This window comes from Condylura cristata, unplaced genomic scaffold (genome assembly GCF_000260355.1).
Source record: "Condylura cristata isolate star-nosed mole 26May11 unplaced genomic scaffold, ConCri1.0 scaffold00001, whole genome shotgun sequence".
NCBI lineage: Eukaryota > Metazoa > Chordata > Mammalia > Eulipotyphla > Talpidae > Condylura > Condylura cristata.
Genome location: NW_004567102.1, coordinates 53,736,453 through 53,747,502, shown reverse-complemented (window position 1 = coordinate 53,747,502; position 11,050 = coordinate 53,736,453).

Here is an 11,050-nt window from a genome sequence, read left to right as displayed (position 1 = left end):
AGGTTGGCTGTGTGTCCCAGGAGCATCCGGATGGTGCTCAGCTAGGCATTTGTTGAAATGTTTTGAGATCTGGGGTGAATTGTAAACTCTCCTTTCTCCTAGTTTCCCTGCTATAAAACAAGGAAAAATTAAAAATAAGGGTCAAAGAATTATTTCACTTGGAGAAGATCCCAGGAAGGGCGAAGTCATTCATCAGATCCCAGGAAGGGCAGATGTGAACAGATAAGACTAACCAGAAAAAAATCCTTCTCAAGAGCCTGATCCTTGCTGATCACTGATCTAAAAGGCATCTGGGGATCCCTGCCCCTTGTCAAAGTGACCCATCATCACCTCATCAGCAGCCTTATCGTGGTCAAGATTTATTTAACAAATACAGAGTGAATATGGAAAGCTTTCATTAACAACATTTCATATACTTGTTTTTAACACAGACAAGTAGGAAGAGGTAAACAAAGAAAAAGAGTGTATGATAGATCCATAAAAAAGCCTATCATGGTCACAAAGTACAAATACATAGTGAGGCCCTCTCTGGTGGCTCAACGGGTTAAGGCACAGCACTACAATCTGGCCACAGCCGCTTCAGTGCGAGTTCGATCCCTGCCCCAGAAGTGACCCCCACGGCGCAGCAGACATCACCTGTCTCGCTCACTGCTCCCCTCAGCAGTGATCTGCCTGTTCTGCTCCCTGCTCTGTCTCTGGTGAATTCTCTCCCCCACCACACCTCTGGCCTGTACCTCAGTTCTCTATGCATAAATAAATCTTTAAAAAAATAAGATTTCTACCTTTAAAATATAATATCATTTCACAGCCACGTAGTATAAAACAAATATTTCCATCATACAGATGAAACAGTCTAGCCAAGATGACAATTTCTATGCTAAGAAATAAATTTTTAAGTAGGAATCTTACCTGTAAATATTACCCTCCCACTCCCTACCCCAACCACCCCCAACACACACACACACACACACATACACGTGAATGTCACACTATTTCCTCTGACTCCAGACCTGAAGTATGACATCCTGTCATACCTAATTTCTCCTAAATTAGTGTGCCAAGCTCTATATAACCTTTCCCCCTACTTTCCCTATATACCCCTTTTATATTTCTTATACTGCTCAAGTCCCCCAGCCCTCATAGAAACTCAAATTTTCTCCCCCTTCATATAAATTTCAAGTGGTAGGTAAGTTGATTCACTCATTTAGTTTACAGCTTGAATTACTGATGAACTGATCATTTTCACAGGGAATGTAAAGATTTTATCACAGACAGTCAGTATAAAACTTTACCCTGAAAATTATTAACCTTCCCCATTTTCTTTACTCCATCCCTCACCCAGTTCAGAACAAATGCTTGTCCACAATTATGGGAGTGGTACTCATGGCTGATAGGACCTCGATTCCTCAAGAAGAAAGAAACTCTTCTCCCTGCTGACCATCCTCCTGTTGTCCCGCCTCCTTCCTATTTTGGGTACCACACAGTCTCCAACTGTGTCTGTTCATTTTCAGAGCCTCCACCAAGCAGTCTGCTGAGTACTAGCCCACTTTCCATATTTTCTCTTTCTAGTGGCTGCTCAAGCTGGTCAGGGACAGATCACAGAGGGACTTGACTCATGAACACAGGTCTCCCAGATGCCCACCTTCCCTGCATACCCATGAACTCTGGGCTCAGGTGATAAAGGGGAGGAAATTAACCCAGTATCTGAGTTAAGAGCCCCAATCATGTATCATGATTGCTGCATGTTCAAGGGTCTCCGAGAAGTCGTGAGTATGTTCTTGGGCAACATTTCTTTTCCGCCTGCTTCTGCTACTCTCTAACCTCAAGTTTTTGCCTACAAGGAGCTCTGCCTTCTGGCTGTCCTGCAGCAGCTCTGCTTACTTTGGTGTGTTCCTTGGAGCCACAGTGTCTCTGAGTCACAGTCTAGAGGTGGGGGCCTTTCTCCCACCAGTGTTAAAAAGTGAGTGAATAAGCTCGCTGGGCCTACCCAATGGCTTGGGGCTGCCAGTGGGAACTCTTTCATTTGAGTACAAATTTTATTTTATTACAGTTACCCTTCCCTTTGGAAATTGGCACAAATCTTCTGGACCAGAAGAGATTATAGAATGTTGGCTGCACAGAATAACACCAAAACGACTTGTTGGCATGTCAGAGCTGAGTTTATTGCTCATAACAGTAAGGGAAAGCACTTTTCCCTAGAGTCTTAGTCCATCTCAGAGCAAGAAGGACTTAGGGGGCTAAGTGAGGTTTTAAAGTCTGACTCAAGACGCCTGTTTCAATGTTTGGACATAGTCAGGACTGAAGAAAGAGCATTTTATTATCACTTAGGTTTTGTAGATACAGCTGCATGAGGATTTGGGGGAATTTCTAGAAGTTTTTAGAGTATAAACTGTCAGTGAGGCTTTTTAGCAAAAACTTCCTGAATCTTTGAAGTTCCTTCAACAATCAACAAAATCATCTGCAATTTTTGTCTCCCTGGCAAGAGTTGCCTAGAAAATAAAGTTAAGTGAAGACAGTAGAATAGTAAAGTCACATGTCAACAGTAAATTGTGTCGGTTTGAATCTCAATAGTAATAGCCTCAATTGTGTCAATATCCCTAATTATCTCCCTCTACTCTCTCTCCCATCTGTACAGACAGCCCCACCCTCTACTTTCCTAACTGCAGAGATAGAAGGTTCAGTCCATCTTTTCCCCTCTTTCTTTCTTCTTTCTTTGAAGCAAACAGGATTCCTACCAGCCTTCTGGACAAGCCGAGACAAGCCTGAATTCATCCATAATAGGTTTGCAGCACCTGTCTCCCACTGACTTCTACTGACACAAAGTTTTCGTTTTGAGGCAGAATGTGAAAATTAGGCAAGCTCTAAAATAATATCAAATTTTAAAGTACCATAAAACGATCCATAGTCATAAATGTTGTTATTATTTATAATTACATATAATATATAAAATATTACTAGTATAATAATTTATGTGAACCTAGTCACTTTCATTAATAGAAGAAATGAAGCAGAGATGGTTGGGTGGGTGGGTACCCCGCCAACATTTTTACCTTCCCCTATAGTCTGAGATTTTTGCTGAAAATTGACTGCCCAGTCAAGGACAAAAATTTCCTAGCTTTGCTTGCCTCTGAGTGTGACCACATGGCTGATTCTTGCTAAGGAATATAAGCAGAAATAACATCTGTCCTTTTAGGCCAGAGTATTTAAGAAACAGGTGTAGCTTCTTCTTTTTCTTAGCCTTCTGCCAGCTTGATGAAAATAAAGGTAACCCCAGGGAATATCAGGTAAGTTAGAAGAAGCTTGGGTGTCAGGGCCATCAATCGAGTCAAGGCACCTGCCATGCAGGAAGTGGAGAAGAAATAACCTATTGAATTAACCATGAAAAAATGTTTAGTCTTTTTTTTTTTTTTTACAGCAGCTACCATAGGAAATTAAATGGTAATAATACTCCCATAGGCAGTCTGAAGAAAACAATTTGTCATTGTTTTTGAACTGAATAACCATACCCCAGTAAAGAACACCAGATTAAGCTTTAGGGACTGTGATGGAAAACCAGAACCAATTAATTTGGCTCTCAGCATATTAATAAAGTGTCAGGTATTTATAGAATGTGTCATTAGTTGATTATCCTTTGAGAACCAGTTTGCTTCTTGGGAGGAAAGGTTTTGGCAGCTGTGAATAGGCTGCTACCTCTCTCATTGCCCTGTGTGGTAATGTGCTGCAATTACTCGGATTTATTTTTCCATTTTTCTTCAGATGGAAAGAAAGATAAGGCAAAGTCACATTTGAGCCAGGATCTCCCCAATATCTAGACCAGTCTTCCTGAAGCTGTGTTTGTGGAAAAATAATGAGAATAGTCTCTTTCTTCCCTTCTAAATATCCTTGGAGCTGGGCGGACAAATGCCCTGTAAAAAGATGTTCTCATTTTCAGGGTCTGTTCTGCTCTTTCACCTCCCTGAGTGTAGGTGTTCAGATGCAGTCAAGGAGAAAAGACCATGTCACACAAGGATAAGCAAGCACCCTTTTCTTCCTTTGTCAGCAAGAAAGACTTACTGTTGAGCTAGGTACAAAATCCACATTCAGTTGCCTGGAATAACAACTGTATGAGGGCTTAGCCTTGCAGGTTTGGGGTGGGCCACAGCCCAGGAACATTGCAACCCTGTGCAAACCCTCTGATCAATGAGCATTCTGATTGTGACTCTATCTCTGCAAACACATGGCCTACGGTAAGGCATTTGCCCATTTTCTCCATCAACTCCACCATTTTCCATAAAACAGGATGGATGAAATTGTCCGGCTTCATAAGGGACTAGTTAACAGACTGTAAATGTGAGGGAAATACAGGGCGCCACATATAAATACTATGTCCATGCTAATTAGGCCCTAAGCTAGAGCTCTTCTTCCTATCAGAAGGTAGAGGCTGGTGGACTATTTTAATCTTTTTAAATTTTTTTTTTGTGTGTAAAACTTTTATAATGGAAAAAAAAATGCAGCATCTGGCTCATCCCTTCTGTGTAAAAGAGGATTCCACAGGCAAATAATGTTATTAGAGGAAGCTGTCCAGCTCATACCTGCTCATTCATTAGTAAGAGCGGGAGAGCTCTCTAGCAAACTGGTTTTGTGACATTCTCCCTTGAGGAAGTCACATGGTGCCTTCCACACACTTACATTTGTAGTCCTGGCTTTGGGTGGAGCTGTTGGCAAGGTCCACATAAAAGCAATGCAAGGGTTGGCTTTTTGAAATTTAGATGGGAGTGAGGAGAGAACTTGGCTCCAGGAACCAACAGGCCTGCAGATCTTAGACTCAGCACTTAGTACTATTTTTAGATAGTAGTTCTTCAACCTTAGTGACATGATAAATGCCACGTAAAATAAGAAGGGGCCTGATTTAACCATCAAATATAGCATAGAATAATAATTAAAAGCTCTTCGCCTTAACAACCACCTTTATTTGGTTAGTTATACCTCTTAACTTCTAAGTACTGGTTCACATTCCAGTCTTCAAGCGGACATTTCAGTATTTGAGGAAGGGGCACTTTTCAGTACTCTTTGGATTTCATTGTCATAACCTGAGGCTGGTGGTGAGGGATTTGTAATGCTTTAATTTATGTTCATTGAGGTAAAGCAGGTTTACATCTTTGCATCTGCTCTGGCTCAAACCTCTACAAATGTACACTTCCTGCTCACCACTTGCACACCCGACAAACCTCCACCATGCCTTGGGAATTTTCACATGCTTTTCCTTCTCCTTGAAATGCTCACGCCCAGATACCTGCTTCTTGCTTCTTTTCAGTCTTTGCTCAATGTCATCTTCTCAGTGAGGCCCTCCCCATCCAAAACTGTAAGTCTACTCCACTCCAACACTTCCTATTCAACTTATCTTTTTTTGTTGTTGTTATAAAATGTTTTTAAATACTCAAAAATAGGGCTCTCCCTGGGGGTGCAACAGGTTAAAGCACTGCATTATGAAGCTTTCTGAAGCGGCTGCAGCAGGAGTTCGATCCCCACCAGGGAGCTGACCCACTTGGCATGGCAGACCTCTCCTGACCCGCCCACTGCTGACCTCAGCAGTGTATTTCAGCATATGTGCCTCTTCTGTTCCTCACTCGGTCTCTGGTGAATCCTCTCACCCACCACACCTCTGGCCCAGTTCTATAAGCATAAATAAAAGAAAATCTTTTTTAAAAATACTCAAAAATAGGGTAAACAGTGACCCAACATTGACCAGATGCCTAATTTTACTCATCGTATGTCACCAATTTCTCCTCCTTTTCCCCTCTATCATTAATACTCTCCAACACTTACCACTGTTTTACTTCTTGGTTATCCTATGTCTTTCCTCACTAGAATGTCAGCTCCGTGACAACTGGGAGCTGTGCCTGCTTTGTGCTCTGCTGTCTCCCCAAGGCCTCCAAGAGTGCTTGGTGCATAGTAGGTCCTCATCAGTAACAGCTGAATGAAGCAATGGAGCAGTATAGCATAATGCTTTCTTTCCCACACCCTCTCCTACTGCTGACAACCATGCCTGCCCTAAGCTCCCCTAATCTGACTCCACCCAGTGATTGTCAGTCATAGGGCACCCACTTGTCCCTCTCCCAGATTCTCAATAGTTTCTGGGTCATGTCCCCGGGAGGTAAAACTAGATTGGCCTGACTCTGTGTGCCACAAAACGAAAGTCTGTGAATTAACTTTCCTGAGGGTCCTCACAGCACCACTGGTCACATAAGAATGCAGCAAGGACCAAAGAGGGGTCATTTCCCTTAGAAAGGGGTGTATGAGGGACATCCCTCTTTCACCACATAAACAATTTATTAGCAAATTTGATGAGGTTAGACTATATTTCTTTTTAAGTAGGCAATTCTTCCTGGCAACCACTGATGGCTCCATATCCTTGGGAATACTGTGCATTATTACTACTTTTTCTTTTTTGCCAGGCAGGTAGGAAAGAATGTACAGGAAATAGTTTACCTTGGTTCATTTCTTTCTTCCACCATCCTCAAAGCTCTCCACCAGCAAAGCCCTCTGCACATCAGACACTCGCCAATTAGGCCTACAATAAAAACCAGGGGGTGTTGCCAGCCATGATGACAAGTTAGGAACCTGAAGGACTGGTAATAAGCTAGCACTCGGGCAACCACAGCTAGAATTGCATGGCGAACACTCCTTGCCGATAGTGTTTCTAATCTACCTGCCAAAGGGGTGTGGCTTCCTCCTTGGCCAACTTCTGTATAATCTGAGCATTGACCAGGCCAGGACAGATCTAGAAAGAAACATCACCACATCAAAGCGTCTCCCAGGGCTGTTGCATTCTTTTCAGTAAAGGCTTGTTTATTTTCACCAGGAAGGGTGCCCCTGACAGCTCAGCCCCCTCCCCTGCTACTACTAAAGTCAATTTCTTTTAAAAAGTTGATTTTTTTTCATCTCACTTGTAATAATCATCTTGTTTGCAAAGTCACCCAAAAAGGTTGTGCAGGCTCAGTAGTTATGAGTCCTAAATAGAGTTACATTTTTTAGTTAAGGCCTCCTTGACTGTTGGATACTTTGCTGATGAATATTAGCCAAGAACTCACATGGGCATATCCTTTATCTAGAGAAGGATTTTTCTTTCAAGAGTAGCATTGACATCCATATAGTGCTATCTGGATAACTCTGTTAACATATTGAAAAATCTCCTTCCTACCTAGTAAGTAGTTAATGTCCAAGCACACACCATCTCAGCTACCTCAACCCCTCCGCCAAGACCTCTAGACCTTGGTAGATGCAGAAATTAGAAGATTAACACTGGTGGACAGGGACTTTTGGTATCCATTGTGTGGGTCAATGCCTATACTCTGCCAGTTGTTGAATATTTTGAATATCTTCTCCCTGATTCTACTTTTCTAAACTTCACCATAACTCCTTCTTTAGACAACGTCTTTCTTGCTAATTTAGGAAAACATTGCCCAGACAGAAGCAGGAAATAAAATTAATCACTCAAGCATTTTCATTCATTTTTGGATATCTCTCCACTAAAATAATATTCACGACTACAGGAATTTTTGTCTGGTTTCAGCATCGCTGTACTCCAGCACCCAGAAGAGAGTCTGGCACACAGAAAACACTCAATAAATCAATACAGCTCTGAATGAAGGCATAGGTTCCCTGATCTGATGTTCTATTTGTTGCGTAGCTTGACAAACCCAGGAGAATCTAAAGCTTTTCAGTATTCCACAGATTTGAGATTGTTTCTAAATTATTCAATTTCTTTATACATCAAGGCATAGAAACAAGCATATCCACCATGCATGCCACTGCTCAGGTTTTCACAGCCACAATGATGTGGCATTTGTAGCATTCCTCATTGGTCTCTAAGGCATTCTAGTTTCTCCAAAAGACATTAACTCTCATTTACAGAAAGTCAGCTCCCCACATAACATTAATTTCAGCCAAGTCAACATAAGATGCTCTAGGCCTCAGCTAACATGGGTAAAACAAAAAGAGCAGAGCAACATTCTGAAATCATAGCTCCATCCTAACCACATCATTTTGCTGGTTGTGTCCCAAGGTGCTCTGGGCAGTGGAACAGAGTCAGGGGCCAGGTGGAGGTTTCACCAGTGCTAACTGGTGACCAAGCTCAGTTCTGTAGCCTCTGAAGAACAGTGGCTCTGGATTGATAGATTTCATTCACCACCCTTCTCCCTGTCCCACTATCCAGCTGTGCTTTCCTGGGATGAGTTTTCTGTCAGCAAGATCTCTATGAGGTTCAAGGGCAAAGCCTCTGAAGGAATAGTTAAAATGTTTGACATTTAAAAATCAACTGCCTTCCCTGTTTACAAAGCATTTGCTTGAATACATACCCCAACTGCAAATCCACATTTTCATCTTGACTTTGGTTTGGGGACCAGCATGGTTTCTGACACAGGTCGAAAATGAGATCCATGCCCACTCCACAGAAGCTATGTTCTGAGATGAATTTTTCTGACTTCAACTTCACTCACAACACAGATGGTATGTTTCCATGCAAGTGACACGACCTATCCTGCGTCACAAACCCACTTTGTTTTTAACCCCTTTCATCCCTGCATTGCCACGCAGTTTGCAAACTTTAATTAATACGCCCTCACAAAGTAGCAAGTATCATTATCCCTGTGTCACGGTTTGAGAAACCGAGTCACCCACAGGCTGTGACCCACAGGCCACAGGCTGAGTCAGTGCATGAGGGAGAGTCTGGATTCTTGTCAACCAGCTGCCTGCATTCCTGGCCTGGCCTCACACCTGCTGCCAGGAATTTCTTATTTGAAGTTGCCTTTCTCAACCAGGTGCCAGGTAGACACCTTTTCTAAGGTCTCACTCTCTCTCCACAGCTTAAAAGGATATTGTGACCCATGTGAGGCAGAGGACAGGAGAGACCTGAGAATCTTTGTCATGGGCAAAGATCTGGGCCTGACCTGGGAGTTTTCTCTCAGTGCTAGACTACAAAGCACACTGTTTTTCCCTAAGTCTTCTGGATGCCTCTGCCATTCTAAAAGCATGCTGAGTCTGTGCCTCCCTGTAATCTCAATTCTTACATCATTAGCTCAAACCTATATGACTCCTGGAAACATCCCCACCCCCAGCATGCCCTCACCTTCCAGCTGTGCTTTCTCTGAGCAGAACTATGAGCCGTGTCTCTACTCTGAGCCTAGAGAAATTCCTACCACACTATCCATCTTCATTCTCATCAAGAAAGATTTTAGAGGAAAGTACCCCCACTCATGTAGCAAGGCTGGTGATTTCCTTTCTCCCCTGCCCCCTACTCACACAGCCATGTCTAGTTCTATACCCGTCCTGTCCCTCTCGAACCAACCCTCTTCAAGGTGAGCCTTTATATTTAATTGTTCTAAGTGACTAAACTCCCAGATGCTTTGGTTTCATCCTTCATCCCTTTCTTCCTGTCACAAGTCATCAATCGCTCCTTTCTTTTGTTCCTTATACCACACGTGCCTTGCCTCCTTCTGCAACCACCTCCCCCACACCCACACACCTGTGAATGAAAATTCTGACCTTCTAGCTCACCTTCTGTCAGGCATTCTCTAGAAAACTAAGCCAGAAACCAGTTCCTTAGAAGCCAGCTCTTAACAGCATAGGAGATTGCACTGTACAGAGGAGACATCCAGATGCCTGGGAAGGTATCTTGATTCAGAATGATCTCTAGATGTTGCAAACAAGGACATGTTGTTTCTGAAGGAGGACATGTTCTACAAGGGAGAAGAATCCTGACAATTTTCATTCATTAAGAGGCAGTGTGGTACAGTGGGTAAGAGGGTGCGCATGAAGCCAGACTGAACGCAAATCCTGCCTTCATGCATAGCAGCTGTGTGCTCAGGCAACTTTCTTTATTACTCAATGCTTCAGTTCACGCTTTCGTAAATTGGCTAAAATTGTACCACCTGCCATCGAATTTTCATGAGAAATCAGTGACTTAAGCCATCAAAAGTTCCAACAATGTTGTCTAATTTTTAATTATCAGTGTTCCTTTCAGGGTCTAGTGGGGGAAATAGATAAACACATACTTGGAGTACACTGTCGGGATAAGGACATGCACAGACCCACATGAGCCTGCTTTTGTGTGAATTAAGAAACAACTCTAGCTCTTTGGCACATGTTAGGCAGTGGAGCTTGGGAAGGCATTAGAGATTCATTTCCTCAATTGGGTGCCACTGTGCAGTGAAAAATCTGCACAACTGTGGCATTGCACAGTGGCATTTAACCCTTCCTGGAAAGGAAAATGAATTAGTCAACAATGAATTTGGAATGATGGCTGATCTTGGCTTATGATTAGCAATTTATTCATCAAACTAGATAGGGAAATCTGAGGTCATTAGAATGAAGTTATTCTAAACTGAAAGAGGAGCATGATCAAAAGCAAATCAGAAGGAATAGCATATTATATGATGGAAAAGAGAAATAATTTGGTAGTGCCTCAAGAATGAGGCTTCAAGTCGCAGTCAGTGAGTAACCGGTGGCTGAAGCCAAAAGACAGTTACAGGTGGAGCCTCCCCGAGGGGGTTGCTGGTGAGGATAGAGAGCCCCAGGAAGATGCCAAAAAGTATCACATTATGGGGTGGGGCAGCTGATAGGTAATATCAGGAACTGCAGTGGGGCACTGGGTTCATTCAGTCTTGAGGATTCAGAGTTTTAACATGTTCAGCATTTGGGTTCAGCAGATTCTGGCACTCACTGCACTTATCTTGCAGAAGGCTGTTGTGGCTGCTGAAGGTGGAGGACTTCAACAGACAACCTGGGAGAGGAAGAGTTCAGAGGCTTTGCAATTAGCTGAGTGACTAAAACTGTTCCTTGTTTGCTGTGGTTACACCTGGCAGAGAAGGGGAAGACCTGGAGTCAGTCGCCTCACTGACCTGTATGAGTGTTGCCGCTTGTCAGTTGGTTTGGCTGCTACAGTGGTTCTTTTGAGTGTCGCTTGTCTGGTGTTGCATTGGGCCATCCCTGCAGCTGCAGAAGCACCTCCTGTTGTGTCTTCTGATGCCTTCATGCATCGGAACCTGGCCTGCAGTCTGGCTGCCTCTGCGTC